This window comes from Pipistrellus kuhlii, unplaced genomic scaffold (assembly GCF_014108245.1).
Source record: "Pipistrellus kuhlii isolate mPipKuh1 unplaced genomic scaffold, mPipKuh1.p scaffold_m20_p_2, whole genome shotgun sequence".
NCBI classification, from domain to species: domain Eukaryota; kingdom Metazoa; phylum Chordata; class Mammalia; order Chiroptera; family Vespertilionidae; genus Pipistrellus; species Pipistrellus kuhlii.
Genome location: NW_023425515.1, coordinates 153,337,640 through 153,354,884, shown reverse-complemented (window position 1 = coordinate 153,354,884; position 17,245 = coordinate 153,337,640). Strand labels below are relative to the sequence as shown.

General features: G+C 42.1%; 1 protein-coding gene across 1 annotated transcript in view; it reads left to right on the top strand.

The window, feature by feature from the left end:
- The first annotated feature begins 14,823 nt into the window (after positions 1–14,823).
- Positions 14,824–17,245, top strand: part of ALG6 (ALG6 alpha-1,3-glucosyltransferase) — a 43,327-nt gene continuing 40,905 nt past the window's right edge. Inside the window, exon 1 of the mRNA XM_036446486.2 lies at positions 14,824–14,940. The gene's annotated coding sequence lies outside the window, so the exon portion shown is untranslated. The remainder of the gene's footprint in view (positions 14,941–17,245) is intronic.

Below are 17,245 nucleotides of genomic sequence, written 5' to 3'. Positions count from 1 at the left end.
TGTGGCTCAGTTGGTTGAGCATCGTCCTGTGCACTGAAAGCTTCCCCTTTTGAATCCCAGTCAGGGCACATACCTGGGTTGTAGGTTTGATCCCATGTTGGGGCACTTATGAAAGGCAACCTATCGTTGTTTCTCTCACATGGATGTTTCTCTCTCTTCTCTCTTTCCTCGGGTGGGGATTAAAAATAACAAATAAGTAAATAAATAAAGCATTGCGGAGACTTTGGTCAGGTTGTGCTGGTGTGTCCTAGAACCAGAGCCCAGAGCCCAGGAGGCTTGTGTTCTCTAGAGGTTAATTCCTCCCATCAGGCATTTGTGGAGAGGGTCAAACCTGCTCCCAAACTCGAAAATTACAGCCAGCATAAGATTATAGCCAGAATAGGGGTTCTAGAGAGTACCAAAGAGGATGAGTTGGAGTGGAGAGGGGAATCAGAAGTAAAGCAAGTTTACTATTAGGGATACAATGTATAGAAAGGAAGGAATTATTATTATTATTATTATTATTATTATTATTATTAATGTTTTTCTTTATTTTAGAACGAGAGAATGGGAGAGGGAGAGAAACACCAATGAGAAAGAAACATCTATCAACTGCCTCCTATACACCCCCTACTGGGGATTGGACCCCACAACTCAACCCTGTGTCTTGACCAGGAATAAAACTGGTGACCTCTTGGGTCATGAGTTGACATTCAATCATTGAGCCACACTAGCTATTATTATTTTTAATCAGTTTTAATCAGCAGGGCTATTATTATTTTTCATCTATTTCTTATCTCTCTAATCAGAGAGCAGATTTCCTCACTGAGGGGCAGCAGTAAGGTTGGTTATCACAGTCAGAAAGTTTGGGTAGATGTTCGGGCAAAGACTATGGCAATTGTATCGTGTTTCCCTGAAAATAAGACATCCTCCGAAAATAAGACCTACTTACAAGTTTCCTTCTGAGTGAAATATAAGGCATCCCCCTGAAAATAAGGCCCCCTCAGGCTAAACATGAGAGATTTGGTCCACTGATTATGAAAGAAATAGAGTCACAAGAAATTCACCAGGAAATTCAGGAATTGGATTGTTATGATGATGTTCCAGAAGATGATGACATGATTGTCATTGAATAAATGAGTAAATTCTTGATACTGCAGGATTCATAGTTTGTCTGGTTTGTGTTGACAACTACCATACTACTGTATACAGGTAATAAATTTCCTTTATTTTCATTTAACAATAAATGTGTACTGTATTCTTCTTCATGGAAAAATAAGACATCCCCTGAAAATAAGAGCTAGAGCATCTTTGGGAGCAAAAATTAATATAAGACACTGTCTTATTTTCGGGGAAACAGAGTAGCTTTTGGGAAAAGATCAGAGGCCCATTAGGGTGTACTCGAAGGAGCACACAGCACTGAGAACAACAGAGAGTGGCTTTGGCAGGGAGACAAAAGTTAAACAAAAACTAAGTTCACTTGAGTAGTGATCACACTCATTGGCATTAGCTGGCCTATAGGACTGCCCAGCTAGTTCTGGCTGTTGGGTAGAAGTTGTTTGTTGGAGAGGACTCACCACAATCTGAGTGGGGTGGGAAGCACCAACCTTGATAGTCACCCCTCCCTCCTATAGATATACTCACATATATGCCTAGATGTACATGTGCAAAGATGATCATTGCATCAATGTTAATAAGTAACAAAAAAGCAGATACTGCCTAAATGTCCATCTGAAGGAGCCTGGTTAAATAAATTATATATCTATATAGTGGCTGATGTAAGTATGTTTTATATTATACTAGAGGCCCAGTGCATAAATTCGTGCATGGGTGGGGTCTGGCCAGCCACCCCCCTTCCATGGGGGCCAATCAGGCCAGGACAGCTGCGGGGAGGCCCTCCATTGGGCCGGTTGGCATCATAGCAACCAGTCGTCTGGCGTTCTGGTCATTTGGCTTTTATACTAGTATATATAGATTAAGGGAATCAAGCAACATGCAGATCAGTGTGTAGAGAATATACTCCCCTATGGGGGCTTTTGTCTCTGGGGATAGGGACTGAGGTTCTGGAGAGAAAGGAAGATGTATTTTTGCTTGTTCTAAAATGTTTTTAGTAGATATAATATGCCAGTTACTTAATAATAAATTGCCTCACAACTTGGTGGCTAAACAACTTTATTTGGTTATAATTCTCTCAGCCAGTAGTTAGGGTTGGGCTCAGCCAGGCAGTTCTCTGGGTCTTCTCTCAGTCACAGTCATCCAGTGGCTGGCTAAGACATGAATGATCTAAGATGGATTCAGTGTCTGGCTGCTGATGTTGGCTGCATTCTGACTCATTTGTCTCCAGCATAGCTTCAACTTCTTTTTTGTTGTAGCTAATCCTCACCTGAGGATATTTTTCCTTTGATTTTTAGAGAGTGAAGGGAGGAGGAGAGAGAAAAACATCAATGTAAAAGAAACATTGATTGGTTGTCTACTGTACGTGCCCCAACCAGAGCCAGCCCCAACCAGGGCCTGGGATCCAGCTGTTCTCCAACAGCTACCAAGGTATGTGCCCTTGACTGGAATCAAACCCAGATCCCTTTAGTACATGGGCTGATGTTCTATCCACTGAGTCAAACCAGCTAGGGCATCTTCAGCTTCTGGATATGATGTCTGCAGTCAAAGAAGATTTTTCCTTTTGGGATATTTTAAAAATCAAATATACTGTCAAATATATTAATATTATTTTTGTTGGTCCCACTGGGAATTTAGCAATTCTCCAACAGCTCTTCTTAGTCTTTAATCATGCCAGGACCGGTTTGGCTCAATGGATAGAGCGTCGGCTTGGGGACTGAAGGGTCCCAGGTTCGATTCCGGTCAAGGGCATGTACCTTGGTTGCGGGTATATCCCCAGTAGGGGGTGTGCAAGAGGCAGCTGATCGATGATTCTTTCTCATCGATTTTTCTAACTCTCTATCTCTCTCCCTTCCTCTCTGTACAAAATCAATAAAATATATTAAAGTAATTCAGCAAATGTTTATTGTAGACCCACTGGTTCAAAATACTGTGTTTAAATAAAGGATATAGAAAAGAATAAGACATATACTCTTCTCTTAAGAAGCTTAACATCTAGTTGCAGGCAAACATGAGTATAACTACAACACCAGGAGGAATGAACTATTGATAGATGAGGTATTAGCTAAGGCAGGTTTTAGCAAAGTGGAATGAGAGTATAGAAGAATGATTATAGTAATGCCAACTAGTCAGAATGGGAAGGTCTATATCATTATTTGTAGCAGAAAGGAAAAAGAACCAAACGAAAATTTTCTTCTAAATTTAGTGGCTAGTAGAATTTCCTCACCCAAAGTTAAAGTTGAAAAGGCTTAAATGCTTAGGATGGATGTCTGAGCTATTGAGAACCCTCAGAAATGATTGTTTCTCTCTCCCACCTAAGGGGATCTTTTTTCGTACATATAGTTCTGAATTAAATAATTTCTCTAGCTCAGACTAATGTGGCTCAGGTGTACCAAAAAATTGCCAGTTCCATTCCTGCTCAGGGCACATGCCCTGGTTGCTCAGTGTTTCTCACTCTCCATTTCCCTTCTCCTTTCTCTAAAACTCAATTTAAAAAAAGAATCCTTTTAATTAAAATTATGCATGGCCCTAGCATGTGTGGTTCAGTGGTTAGAATGCCGGTCCGTGCACTGAAGGGTTGTAAGTTTGATATCCGTTCAAGGGCATGTATCTGGGTTGTGGGTTCCAGCCCTAGCCCCTGGTCAGGCATGTGCAAGAGGCAACCAATCAATGTATCTCTCTGACATAGATGTTTCTCTCACTCTCTTTCCACTGGCTGGCCCCCTTCCACTCCCTCAAAAAAAAAAAAAAAATCAATGTAGAAATATCCTAGGGTGAGGATTACCGAAAAGTAAAAGCACAATTCTATATTTTTAGGAAAAAAGTAAACCGTGCATGGATCTGGATTAGATGGTCTACCAAACAATTACAATCTAAGTTCTGGCATACCAAATGAGCAAAACCATGTAAGTAGTGCTATTAACAGAATTCTCCTTTAACAGACTTACTTCTTTTTGGGTTTGCTAACACAGCACAATAGATTATAAACTACAATGAAACAGAGATGCAGAAAAATAATTTCTAAATTTATATGAGTGTAAATTTGTCTTATGTTCATTTATTGTCATTTTCTCTTGTGTTAAAAAAAAAAGCACCTACATAAAAAGGTAAACAGGCAGAAATTCCTTCAAAAACAGCAACAAATGCTAAAGTTGGTCTAAATTGCAATGGTAAAATATCTATTTTGTTTACTAAAACATTAGCCTATAAACTGCTCCTTTCAGAGCCTCAAAACCTTGAGAACAGGATAAGTTGATCTGAGGATGGAGTTTTAACCAGCTATTGTTGACCTTTTTGGTTTAAATAAGACTTGTAATCTCACTTTATGAATGCCTATGTTATTTTTCAGCATCTGGTCACCTTGTGATATGCATGTGCTAATGGAACACAGGGTGTATATCATTGAATAAATATGTCTTGAGGGACAACAGATATTTTGGGGACTTTTATTGAGTTACGTTTTACTAGTCCTAAAATATTTAGAGTAATGTACTTAAAAGATACAGAGCATACATCCACAGAAAGTATTTTAGTCAGTGAATGTTCAATGTAGCAGGTAGAGATGAACTTAGCACGTCTTGTAGACTGAACTGGGAACAGACTCTTCAGCCATAAAATGCACTTAACAGTCTATTTAATAGTGGCGAGGTCCTTGAAAATGCAATATCCATGCTAATCTCGCCTTTTTCTAAATCACAGATGAAAAATAGGCCGGTTAGGTAGACCCTTCTCTTTCAATTTAAAGTGTGACATTTAATCTATTTAAACAACTACCAAAACTTTATTAATTACCGTTAAGAGAGGCATGCTGAGAAAGTAGAGACTTCTCTATTAAGATCACGAAGTATTTTGATGTGGATGTCCATAGATCTCAGAACTCAAGAAAATCTCTACTTGGGGGTTGCTATTAAATTAGTAACATCAAAGAAGGACCAGAAAAACGCACACAGACACAACTCACAATGTAATTCAATCTCACGCTGTGAAATGGCTTCGAGGACCTGAGTATTTTACAAAAGGCAAGAGGTGAAAATTAGAAAAGGCAGCCCCCAGAGAAAGCGTTCCCTGATGCCTGTAGGGAGAATTCATTTGGGAAGAGAAGTACTAGGACAGACAGAAAGCTTCCAGCAGAGACCCAAACGAAGCAATCCCATGAGGGCTTAATGTAACTAGATACCAGCTCTGGTGCATTTCACTTAAACTACAATGCTCCATAGAATTCTTTGGAGAGAAAAATGCAGGGCACCTGATGAATTGTCATTGCATTTCTCCAGGGCCTATTTTGGAGACTGGCTGTTCACACTTTTCTTTCCCAGCCCCTTTCATTTATGTGAATAGGACTTAGCACTCTCTGGCCCCACCCTCACCATCAGCCCAAATGTACACCTAGGGTAAAAGTATAGTTCCAATCTTTCCCAAGAACAGTTACAAAGAACAAGCCCTCCAGTCTTTGCAAAGTAAGCACAAGGATACTCCACTATAGCTTTGGGTAGGGGTTTTGGAAAAAACAAAACAAAAAACTTTGTTGTTGTTTTTCTTCTTATCGTACATTTCTGGGTTGCCGATGTGGGTGCCGTAATTGAAGGGAGAAGATGCCTTCCTTTTCCTCACCCGCTTTTCCAGATCCTAAAAGGAATCCCGGTGGAAAAGGGCACCTAGAGGTTATTCCTCCTGCTTCACCGACTACCGTGGATTCAACAGTTTAGTTCGGTTCAGTTCAGCTCTTATTCCAGAAAACCAACTCCATCAATTATAGAAGATAACTTTTTATAGATGGAGTTTTTTTTTCCTCCAAACCTGTCTTCACTGCATATCCAGGAAGGATTATTTTTCTTCACACCATCAAAGCACTGAGGTTCTTTCCTTCATTTTATGAGAATCATTCTGGTGATATGTAGTAGCTCCTATTATTGGGCACATGTGGTATCTCATTTAGATTTTTAAATCTATGTTCCTAGAGGCAGAATAATACTATTGACAGTATCTGCCACCCCCCTTCTCATTAAAACCAACCCCCCAAACTCCCTGTAAAAAAAATGGTGATAAAATATATTTTTATTTATTTGCGTTCCATCCCCTCAGTACTCTTTTTTAGTTGGCAATCTTTAAAAAAAAAAAAATGGTGAGCAAAAGCAAAAAAAACAAGTAGGAAAAAAAAAGGCTTTGTCTCTTAGCCTGTTTCTTTGGTATGAACTTTCATTCTCTACTATAAATAAAAATTTATTTAAGAGTCTGACTTTAAATCTTGATGTATTTATTGTAAAATTTACAGCTTGGAACCTCCTACCATTTTCATTGATATGATTTTAAAATGGAGTTCTTATCATTTTCCTTGGGGAGACTTTTTGGTTTGAATAGTTCGTACTGGCAGGTTGCTTCCTTTATAGTTAGCCCAAATTTTCATTTTCAAAGACCGTTTTAGACAAGTACTATGATAGCTCTAGCCAATGGATCTGTGTGCCACATAATAGAGTGTGACAATCCACTCAGTTGTGAAAGATACTGGAGCTAAAGTAATAAAGTAGCATTTGTATGATCACATTTACAAATCTACTTAAACACTGACCCAGTAGTGTTACTCATTTATTGGAAATTATAGATGTTTGTAATTCTCCAAAATATGTTGGGCTAAGTTATATATCACACATTTAAATTTAAATTCAAAATCCTGGGCTGAGAGGCACGTAGATTTGTTTTACTCCTTGGAGATTTGGGGACCATGAACCAGTGAATACATTACATTGGCACATTAAAGAACTCTTTTTTATCAGTAGAGATATAAACACCATTCTATATATACACTTTAATGTATTTTTATTGATTTCAGAGAAGAAGAGAGATGGAGAGACAGAGAGAAACATCAATGATGAGAGAGAATCACTGATCAGCTGCCTCCTGTACACACCCTGCAGGGGGATCAAGACCTCAACCATGTGCCCTGACTGGGAATCAAACCATGATGCTCAACCACTGATCCACACTGGCCGGGTCATCCTGTGTTTTAATAACTTTTAAACACAAGAGTTTTAAAATCGTATGATTTTATAAAACTTAGATTTCCATACCAAATTATATCTGTGGACTTCTATAGATATCCTAGAAGCCTAGTACACCAGTGGGGCCCCTCAGCCTGGCCTGCATCCTCTCATAATCCAGAACCCCTTGGGGGAATGTCAGACTGCCTGAGGGACGTAGCAGTGCGGGAAGCAGCAAGCGGCCAGGGAGGAGCCTGAGCCCAGGCCGGGCGCCACTCCCACTCATCCTGCGCCCACTGCACCTGCAGCTGCCTGTCGTAGCACTGCTGTGGAGGTGGGAGAGGCTCGTGCTACCACAGCTGTGCTCACCAGCTGTGAGCCTGGCTTCTGGCTGAGTGGTGCTCCCACTGTGGGAGTGCACTAACCATGAGGGGGCAGCTCCTGTGTTGAGCATCTGCCCCTGGTGGTCAGTGTGCATCATAGCAACCGGTCGACTGATTGTTAGGTCAGTCGGTCATTCAGTTGCTTAGGCTTTTATATATATATATAGACTAGAGGCCCAGTGCATGAAATTCTGCACTAAGGGGGGGAGGGGTGGATCCCTCAGCCTAGCCTGCACTCTCTCGCAGTCTGGGACCTCTTGGAGGATGTCCACCTGCCAGCTTAGGTCCACTCCCCGTGAGGATTAGACCTGAGCCAGAAGTTGGACATCCCTCTCACAGTCCTGGACCCCTCACTCCTTACTGCCCACCTGCTCCTTATGGCTCAGCTCGCTGCTCCTTCCTTAGCACTGCTGTGGAGGCAGGAGATGCCTTCGTCACTGCAGCTGTGCTTGCCAGCCACGAGCCTGGCTTCTGGCTGAGCAGTGCTCCCCCTGTGGGAGGACACTGACCATTAGGGGGCAGCTCCTGCATTGAGCATCTGCCCCCTGGTGGTCAGTGCGCATCATAGCGACCGGTTGTTCTGGTCATTCCATCGTAATGGCTGCTTAGGCTTTTATTATATACATTTCCTGTCTTATTTGCATCTAGAAATAAAGATATAAAAATACGAATGTATGTTCTTAGAATTGTTTCCTAGATTCTGTTACAATAACACTGTTTGAACTATGCGGCAGGAACATGTATTATTTCTTTTATTGTTCATATCAGCAAAACTATTTTTATATGTATTTCATATACATATATATGTTTTAAAAATATGTATTTGTAGAAAAATAATTCCAAGTAGCACCTGAAACTAACAGTAAAAATAACAATGATTTATATTGATTTATATCCTCCTGGACTATATATAATATTGGTCTATAAACTCCTTAAGGGCAGGCTGTTCATTCAACAAATATTTGTTAAATAAATGAGTATAACCATAGGTAACTTGTAACTTGATTAGCTTCCTTCAAGCAATAAAGAAATTTAAATCCCTCTATTCACAACAGATGACAATGCAGTTTTGATAACAACACAGTTGATTTCACCTTGGTCCTATTTAAATATGAAGTTACCTACTGAAGTCCCAAAAGCAATTTGTCTGATCTATTAAGCTATTTTGTGCTTTGAAATAAGGGGGACTGTGTGCTCATACCAGCATGTGTTTGTGTTTGTGTGTGTCTGTAAAAGAGAGGGAGATGAAAGGAAAGGGAAAGAGGAAGGGTGAGGAGGATTGGGAAGGGTAGCTGCTCCATAGAGAGAAACTTTCCCATATCAACTATATTTGGCTACACAGTGTAATAATTTATGTAACAAAGGCAGAATAACCACTTGCTTATTTTTCTTTACTTACCAGATTTCAAAATAATGAGTGATTTTCCCTCCATTGGTGACTTTTTCTTTTCTTTTTTAATGTATCATTGTGAGCTCACAAAGAATTTAAGACACAATTCAATAGGCAATTCATATTTGATGTGTTTCATTCCATTGCAGTTATTATGCTTATTGATGCTCAATGTGTCCCATCTATGGCCAATGGGAATCTCTTTGAGTTGACTCCTGAGTACCCCCCCCCTCTTTTTTTTAAATTTAAATATCTTTCTTTTTGAGCTTTTTTTTTTTTTTTTTTTTTTTTTTTTATCTTCCCCGAGGATATTTTTCACATTGATTTTTAGAGAAAGTGGAAGGGAAAGAGGAGGGGCAGAAAGAGAGAGAGTGTGGAGGGAGAGAGATCAATCCATTTGAGAGAGACACATCGATGTGAAAGAGACACATCAAATGGTTGTCTCCCACATATGCTCTGACTAGGGTTGGGGATCAAACCTGCAACCGAGGTACATGCCCTTTACCGGGAATCAGACTTGGAACCCTTTGGAGCTTGGCCGATGATCTGACCACTGAGCCCTGGCCAGGGCGCTCCTGGGCCTTCTCTCTTGACATTGGCCCAGGAGGCTTTAGGTTTCCTTGATATCTGGTCTAACAAAATGCTACAGATTTATTTCACATATTTCTTCTCCAAACCTGTAATTAGCTATTTCTACCAGGATGCCTGATTTCTTTTAATAGGAATAGTATGTCAACACCACAGTCTGTGTACGAAGGATGCTCATTGTCATTAAGTTGGTTTTTACTTTTACTTATTTTTTTAATTTTATTTTTAAAATATATTTTATTGATATTTCACAGAGAGGAGGAAGGGAGAGAGATAGAGAGCTAGAAACATCGATGAGAGAGAAACATCGACCAGCTGCCTCCTGCACACCCCTTACCGGGGATGTGCCCGCAACCAATGTACATGCCCTTGACCGGAATCGAACTTGGGACCTTTCAGTCCACAGTTCGACGCTCTACCACTGAGCCAAACCGGCTTCGGCCATGGTTTTTACTTTTAGTTCTTTCAGTAAAAAGAACTAGGAAATATGTTTTTTTCCTATTCCTTCCTTTCCTCCCTCCCTTCCTTCTACTTTTCCTCTCCCTCCATCCTTCCCTCTCTTCCTTTTCCTTTTTCCCTTCCCCCTACCTCTTTCTTTTCCTCCCTCCGCTTTTGTCCTCCCCACTTCTTTCCTTTCAATAACTCAATAAAATAAATCATAAGTTCACACTGACAATTTATTTTTATCTTACACTTTTTTTTTTTAAATTTATTTATTTATTTTTTTTACATATTTTAATGATTTTTTTTTGCCCCCTTCCCTCCCTCCCCCATATCCCCTCCCTCCCCATAGTTTTATGTCCATTGGTTGTACTTATATGCATGTATACAAGTCCTTCAGTTGATCTATTATCTCCCCCAGATCCTCCTCCCCTCCCCGCTGTAATTTGACAATCTGCTTGTTGCTTTACTGTCTCTATATCTATCTTTTGGTTCATCAGTTATAATGCTCTTTATTATCCACAAATGAGTGAGGTCATGTGGTGTTTCTCTTTCATTGATTGGCTTATTTCACTCAGCATGATGTTCTCCAATTCCATCCAGGTTGCTGCAAATGATGAGAATTCCTTCTTCTTTATGGCAGCATAATATTCCATTGTGTAGATGTACCATAGTTTTTGGATCCAATCATCTGCTGACGGGCACCTAGGCTGTTTCCAAATTCTGGCTATTGTAGATTGTGCTGCTATGAACATAGGGGTGCATATATCCTTTCTGATTGGTGTTTCTAGTTTCTTGGGATATATTCCTAGGAGTGGGATTACTGGGTCAAATGGGAGTTCCATTTTCAGTTTTTTGAGGAAACTCCACACTGTTCTCCACAGTGGTTGCACCAGTCTGCATTCCCACCAGCAGTGCACGAGGGTTCCTTTTTCTCCGCAACCTCGCCAACACTTGTCGTTTGTCGATTTGTTGATGTTGGCCATTCTGACAGGTGTGAGATGGTACCGCATTGTTGTTTTGATTTGCATCTCTCGTATAATTAGTGACTTTGAGCATGTTTTCATGTGCCTTTTGGCCTTCCTTCTGTCTTCTTTTGAAAATATTCTATTTAGGTCCCTTGCCCATTTCTTAATTGGATCATTCATCTTCCTTTTATTTAGTTGTATCAGCTGTCTGTAGATGTTAGAGATTAAACCTTTATCAGTGGTCTTATTTGCAAATATGTTCTCCCACACCGTGGGCTTTCTTGTTGTTTTGTTGATGGTTTCTTTTGCTGTAAAAAAGCTTTTTATTTTGATGTAGTCCCATTTGTTTATTTTCTCTTTAGCTTCCATTGCCCTAGGGGCAGTATCAGTGAAGAAGTTCTTTTGGCATACGTCTGAGATTTTGCTGCCTGAGGATGCTTCTAGTATTTTTATGGTTTCCCGTCTGATGTTTAAGTCCTGTATCCATTTTGAGTTTATTTTTGTGTATGGTGTAAGTTGGTGATCTAGTTTCATTCTTTTTATCTTACACTTTTAACTCATTTTTTTCCATAGCAAAAATCTTGGCATCGAAAAACCAGGGATGATAACATTTGAATATCACATGAATCTTGATTTTCTTTATCCCACTTAACACATACAGTAGTCTTAGAAGAGTACTAATCCTAGTATAACAACATGATTCTAACAATTATTTTGTTCATTTTTTAACAAATCTTTTTTGAAAACTTAAAACATTTTTTAAAATTTACTGATTTTTTTTGAGACCGAAACATCCATTTGTTGTTCTACTTAATTTATTCATGTATTCATTGGTTAATTCTTGTATTTGCTCGGACTGGGGATCAAACCCACAACTTTGGCGTATAGGGATGATGCTCTAAGCCAGTGGTCGGCAAACTCATTAGACAACAGAGCCAAATATCAACAGTACAATAATTGAAATTTCTTTTGAGAGCCAAATTTTTTAAACTTAAACTTCTTCAAAATAGACTCGCCCAGGCCATGGTATTTTGTGGAAGAGCCAAGAGGTCAAAGAGCCGCATGTGGCTCTTGAGTCGCTGTTTGCCGACCACTGCTCTAAGCAATGGAGCTACTTGGCTGACATAATTTTTTCCTATTTGGAATCTACCATCAAATTACTATTTTAAAGTCACTTGGGACACTTATTCTTTGTGTAGTGAGTCACTGACTGAATATACACTTAAGTTCTTTTATTTCATTTTATTACTGATTTTTACAGATTTATTTTTCCATTTAATTTTGTTTTATAATTAACTTAATTTTCAAAATTCATAGTCATACTAACGACTGTTATGTCAGTGTTTTGTCTTTCTTTGTTCAATTTCTGCACTTCTGAGTTTTACATAGACATAAAAAATGAATGAAAGTAACTGTTGTACAATTACAAGGGGAATTGAATAAAAATAACTGTTGTACAATTAAAGATTTGTAACTGTTGGGGCGGAGGGAAGTTAGACTGGACCTGGGTTCAGCAACTTGGATATTTGAGTTCTGGCTTGGAAAGAACCCAGACTCAAACTATAAGAGAACATTTATTTAGAAAATCACAGAGGTAGAAGAAGTAATTCATAGAAGAAGAAGACAAGTCATAGAGGTAAAGGAAGGACCTTTGGATCCTAGAGCTGAGGAATGTAAAGGTGACACAAGAGCCTAGAGCTGGAGAGCGTGAAGGGAAGGGGGAGGGGGAGGGAAAGGCATGCTTCTGGGAAGGAGAGCAGGCTTGGGTTCTCAATCCTAAGGGTTTTAAGGGGGGAAGATTTTAGGGGCGGTTCCAGGGAAAGATCTCAATAGAATATTCGGTAGTTTTCTCAGTGTGTCCTTTCAGGATCTGGGTCTCCATTGATTCACTAATCCACACAGCTGTGGTGTGTCACATCTGTTTTTGCTGCTTTTCTGGGCCTGGAGCTGAAATACAACTGAGGCCTACATATTATCTTTAAGTGAGGAAAGGTCATCCTGGGGATGAGATCCAACCTTACAATTGTTTGTTGCTAGGAACTCTGGTGACCTTCTGTAGCTGTCCTAGCATCCTTGCTCTGCTGATGTCTGTCTAACTGCCTACCACATAACTAAAATCTGTGTCTAATCATAGTTCTGACATTTATTTGCTGTATCTCTTAGGGCAGTGGTTGGCAAACTGCAGCTCGCGGGCCACAAGCGGCTCTTTGCCCCTTGAGTGTGGCTCTTCCACAAAATACCACGTGTGGGTGTGCATATACAGTGCGATTGAAACTTCGTGGCCCATGCGCAGACGTTGGTTTTCGGCATGGGTGAGCCTATTTTGAAGAAGTGGCATTAGAACACTCAAGGGACCAAAGAGCAGCATGTGGCTCGGGAGCCACGGTTTGCCGACCACTGTCTTGGGGAAATTACACAATGTTTCAAACCAGCATTTACAATAGTGTTTCATGGACTAGTCAATAGAATGGGAAGTGGGATGTGGGGATAGGATCCCATGGTTAATAAGCCTGAACATTCTATACAGTTGACTTTTAAACAACTTTGGAGGCACCTAACCCCCAACAGTTGAAAATCTGCACATAACTTTTGGCTCCTCCAAACTTAGTTATCCCTTGGTATACACAGGGAATTGGTTCTGGGAATCAAAATCCCAATTTCCTTTGTCAATCGTCCCGGTTCCCATCCTCTCGGCTTATGTAAGCCCAGGCTTTCCTTCAAAGAGGCACTCCTCCAATGAGAGCATTTCCTGGTAGTTTTTATAGTTTACAGTGACCGTCTTCTCTGAACTCCTGTAGTGCTTAATGCATATACAATAACCTGCATTTAGCATGTGCTCCCTTCTGTTGCTTTCTATCCTTTTATGAAAATGTCTTCCCAATAAGAATTAAATATTTTGAGGATAGGGACTTGGTCATTTTTATCCATATTTTCAGTGCTGATGGACTTTTAAATATAGAATACAATTTTAGATCAGGAAGTTTACGCAGCCTCACCCACTCATTTCACAGATGAAGAAACCAAGCTCCAGAAGGTTGTTCGGACCTGCATAGTCCAGAGCCATGGCCAAAATTTTGCTGATACTTATGGATTCCAAATTAGAGGGGTGGACTCCTACAGCATGGCCATATTCAGAAGGGAGGAATGAGAGCATTCTCTTGAACAGAGGAGGGAATGTAGTTATTTTTGGCAGTTCAGGAAGAAAAGGTGACCCAAGCCACTTGATGGGGAACTGTGTAGTGGCTACTGGGAGGCAGGGCTGTTCCTCTGCATAAGCCACTTGTTCTAGAAAATGGTTGGACGTTGAATAACGTTTAGGTTTCTTCCATGAAGTGCCTTCCTTGCCTGAACACATTCTCCGTAGGCAGGTAGCTTAAGGAGGGTGGCTTTTTTTTTTTTTTTTTTTTTTAAATATATCTTATTGATTTTTTTCAGAGTGGAAGAGCTAGAAACATCCATGAGCTGCCTCTTGCACACCCCCACCCCCCACTGGGGATGTGCCCGAAACCAAGGTACATGCCCTTGACCGGAATCGAACCCGGGACCCTTCAGTCCGCAGGCCGACGCTCTATCCACTGAGCCAAACCGGTTTCGGCCAGGGTGGCTTTTGATTTCTGGAGGACACAGGCGCAGAGGAAGACCTGCTGGCGGAGATGAGAACCAGGCAGCGCAGCGCGCCCGGGCGCGCCCCTGGCAGGAATGTGTGGACTAAGCAGCAGCTCGGGCCTTGGCCAGGGTCCCGGGAAAGAGGAGCAAGGGGCTTTCCACCTGCCCCCTGCGGAATCCGGGGCCCGAGGCCTCTCGGGTTCCTCCCGCGCGTGCCACGACTCCCAACCCCGCCTCCGAGCCGCCCCGCCCCTCGCCCCGCCCCTCTCCCAACCCCACCCACCGTCCAGCCCCTCCCCGCCCATCACCCCGCCCCTCGCCCCGCCCCCCGCGCTGGACGTGCTCGCTCCCGCGCCGGGCGCACGGGCGGGGCGGGCCATCGCAGGCGGAAGTCGGAGGGCCCCTCCTCCTCCCCCCCTCCGCCGCGGGGGCGAGCGCGCAGGCGCCTCCTCGGAACCCGCTGCCGGCGCGAATGTCAACGTGTGGTGGGCGGCGGGGTAAGGCCGGGCTCCCGGGGTTCCGCAGCGCCCGGCTGGGTGGGAGGGGCTGGGGGCTCGCGCCGCGCCCTGCACGGAGCTGCGCGCAGCGGGCGACCCGGACCCCAGGTCCTGTGCGCTGAGCAGGGAGCTTCCGGGCCTCGCAGCTCAGGCTGCAGGCTCGCCTGGGTGTGGGGTGGGTGGGGTGGACGCGGTGACCGTGGGGGGACCCCTTGGCTAGAGCGGTGTGGCGCCCTGTTCCTGTGGTCCTGAGAGTCTGGCCCTGGAGAAGGGGCGCGGGGACGTCGGGAGGGGTCCCTTTGCAAGGCGCGCTCACCAGCGATGGCAGCATCCAGGGGTGTCGTATGCGCCTTGGAGGGAAGGACCTTTCAGACTGAAAAAACCAAATTCCTCGTTTCTGGAATTTGTTTTGAGATGCGCTCTGAGTGCAAAGCAGGACGGAAAACTCAACCGCCAAGCGTGGATGGTGTAGAAAGTTACTGTATTTTTGGGTTACAGGTGGAAAAAGTAATAAAGGGCCCTTTTTATTCTTCAAGGAGAAGAGTCTCACATAACAACCATTAAGGGCTCAGGAAAACTAGGGACCTCCCCATTTTACACGTGAAGATCGCCATCCAGCAAATTCAGTCCTAGCCCGTTTGGTTCAGTGGATAGAGCGTGGACTAAAGGATCCCGGGTTGGATTCTCATTAAGGGCACATGCCCAGGTTGCTGGCTCAATCCCCAGCAGGGGGGGGGGGGGTGCCGGAGGCAGCTGATCAATGACTCTCATCATTGATGTGTCTCTCTATCTCCCTTTCTGAAATCAACAAAAATATATTTTAAAAAATAAAGGATCTACTCCTATGGGGTGAGATTACATTGTTGAATCCATCCTAAATTGAAAATACATTTACTAACCTAAACTATCCAAAATCATAACCTAGCTTTTTTTTTTTAACATAAACATCATGTTGATCATTTTTTCCCCTTAAATAAATTTTTATTGTTCATATTATTACAAATGTTCCTCCCCCCCCTTCCCACCCCACCCTCTGCCCTTTCCCCACCCCCTACTGTCCTCATCCATAGGTGCACAGTTTATGTTCAGTCTCTTCCCACATCCCACACCCCCCTCTCCCCTTTTCCCCAAGAATCATCAGTTCACTCCCCTTCCATACCTCTGATTCTATTATATTCAACAGTTAATATTGTTCCTCAGATTTTTTTTTTTTTTAGTTTCCTTGGTTTTTAGATTCACTTGTTGATAGTTACGTATTTGTTGTTCATAATTTTTATCTTTATTTACTTTCTGTTCTGAAAGAACCCCCTTCAGCAATTCATATAATTCTGGTTTGGTGGTGATGAACTCCTTTAGCTTTTTTTTTATTAGTGAAGCTCTTTATCTGACCTTCGAATCTGAGTGATAGCTTTGCTGGATAGATTATCTTTGGCTGTAGGTTCTTACTATTCATCACCTTGAATATTTCTTGCCATTCCCATCTGGCCTGCATGGTTTCTGTTGAGAAATCAGCTGACAATCATATAGGTGCTTCTTTATAGGTAACTACCTGCTTAGCTCTTGCTGCTTTTAATATTCTCTCTTTGTCTTTTGCTCTTGGAATCTTAATTATGATTTGTCTTGGTGTGGTCCTCTTTGGATTCCTTTTGTTTGGAGTTCTGTGTCCTTCCTGGACTTGTAAGTCCAATTCTTTCACCAGGTGGGGGAAGTTTTCTGTCACTATTTCTTTCAGTATGTTTTCGATATCTTGCTCTCTCTCATCTTCTGGGACCCTCATAATTCTGATGTTGGATCGTTTGAAGTTGTCCCAGAGGTTTCTTACATTATCTTCAATTTTCTGGCTTCTATTGCCTTCTAGCTTCTGCAGAGGAGTGTCTTCTGGCTCTGTATGTTCCAAATCTTTGACTTGATTCTTGCGATCTTCCATTCTGTTTTTAGGACTCTGTATAATATTTTTTATTTCAGACAATGTATTCTTTATTTCTTGTTGATCCCTTTTATCGGCCTTTTCTAGGGAACTCTTGAAAAACCTTATAAGTGTGGTTTTGAACTCTATATCTAGTTGCTTTTTGTCCTCCATTTCTTTCGTTTGTGATCTATTTGGTTTAGGCATTTTCGCAGGCAGCTTCCCTGATGGGGCGGGGTTTCAGGGTGGAGCCTTCAGCCTTGGCTTCCGTCAGCCCCGCCCTATGCGGCTCCTGAGACTCGGGGTCCTTCAGTACTCTTTGCAAGCGCCTCTGAGAGAAAGGTGCCCTCGATTTTCGCCTCTACCAAACAGTCTAGTCTCTCCCCCAATGGGCCCGAA